The sequence below is a fragment of the Lissotriton vulgaris genome, unplaced genomic scaffold (genome assembly GCF_964263255.1).
Source record: "Lissotriton vulgaris unplaced genomic scaffold, aLisVul1.2 SCAFFOLD_2635, whole genome shotgun sequence".
Taxonomy (NCBI): Eukaryota; Metazoa; Chordata; class Amphibia; order Caudata; family Salamandridae; genus Lissotriton; species Lissotriton vulgaris.
This window is the reverse complement of record NW_028246779.1, coordinates 278,208-280,010: the sequence shown is the minus strand read 5'-3', so window position 1 is coordinate 280,010 and position 1,803 is coordinate 278,208.

Here is a 1,803-nt window from a genome sequence, read left to right as displayed (position 1 = left end):
CTGGGGTGAGTGTTTGATTTGCTCAAACGCTCCGTCCATCATCCCCTTTTGTTTCGCTTTGTACGCCCTAAATTGGCAGGGTATGCTTGGACATGAGTCCCTTCCTCACTTGGCCACTGGATTCAAGATAGCCTGGATGATGAGGATTATGAATCCGAAACCGGTCCCAGGATGCTTGTTTCCGGTCAAGGGAAGACATGGCTTGGCAGTTTGGCTGGACTGTTCCCATGAGGCACAGGGTCAGACTGATTTGCATATGGCCATGTCTGAACTGGGGCGGCTGAGTGAGCTAAAGAATGGTGATGGATTAAACCCAGATCAGTTGACTGGGGGTGAGTGTTTGATTTGCTCAAACGCTCCATCCATCATCCCCTTTTGTTTCGCTTTGTTCGCCCTAAGTTGGCAGGGTATGCTCAGACGTGAGTCCCTTGCTCACTTGGCCACTGGATTCAAGATAGCCTGGCTGATGAGGATTATGAATCCGAAAACGGTCCCAGTATGCTTGTTTCCGGTCCAGGGAAGACATGACTTGGCAGTTCGGCTGGACTGTTCCCATGAGGCACAGGGTCAGACTGATTTGCCTATGGCCATGTCTGAACTGGGGTGGCTGAGTGAGCAAAAGAATGGTGATGGATTAAACTCAGATCAATTGACTGGGGGTGAGTGTTTGATTTGCTCAAAAGCTCGGTCCATCATCCCCTTTTGTTTCGCTTTGTTCGCCCTAAGTTGGCAGGGTATGCTCAGACGTGAGTCCCATGCTCACTTGGCCACTGGATTCAAGATAGCCTGGCTGATGAGGATTATGAATCCGAAACCAGTCCCAGGATGCTTGTTTCCGGTCCAGGGAAGACATGGCTTGGCAGTTCGGCTTGACTGTTCCCATGAGGCACAGAGTCAGACTGATTTGCATATGGCCATGTCTGAACTGGGATGGCTGTGTGAGCTAAAGAATGGTGATGGATTAAACCCAGATCAGTTGACTGGGGGTGAGTGTTTGATTTGCTCAAACTCTCTATCCATCATCCCCTTTTGTTTCGCTTTGTTCGCCCTAAGTTGGCAGGGTATGCTCAGACGTGAGTCCCTTGATCACTTGGCCACTGGATTCAAGATAGCCTGGCTGATGAGGATTATGAATTCGAAACCGGTCCCAGGATGCTTGTTTCCGGTCCAGGGAAGACATGGCTTGCCAATTCGGATGGACTGTTCCCATGAGGCACATGGTCAGACTGATTTGCATATGGCCATGTCTGAACTGTGGTGGCTGAGTGAGCTAAAGAATGGTGATGGATTAAACCCAGATCAGTTGACTGGGGGTGAGTGTTTGATTTGCTCAAACGCTCCGTCCATCATCCCCTTTTGTTTTGCTTTGTTCGCCCTAAGTTGGTAGGGTATGCTTGGACGTGAGTCCCTTGCTCACTTGGCCACTGGATTCAAGATAGCCTGGCTGATGAGGATTATGAATCCGAAACCGGTCCCAGGATGCTTGTTTCCGGTCCAGGGAAGACATGGCTTGGCAGTTCGGCTGGACTGTTCCCATGAGGCACAGGGTCAGACTGATTTGCATATGACCATGTCTGAACTGGAGTGGCTGAGTGAGCTAAAGAATGATGATGTATTAAACCCAGATCAGTTGACTGGGGGTGAATGTTTGATTTGCTCAAATGCTCCGTCCATCATCCCCATTTGTTTCAATTTGTTCGCCCTAAGTTGGCAGGGTATGCTCAGACGTGAGTCCCTTGCTCACTTGGCCACTGGATTCAAGATAGCCTGGCTAATGAGGATTATGAATCCAAAACCGGTCCC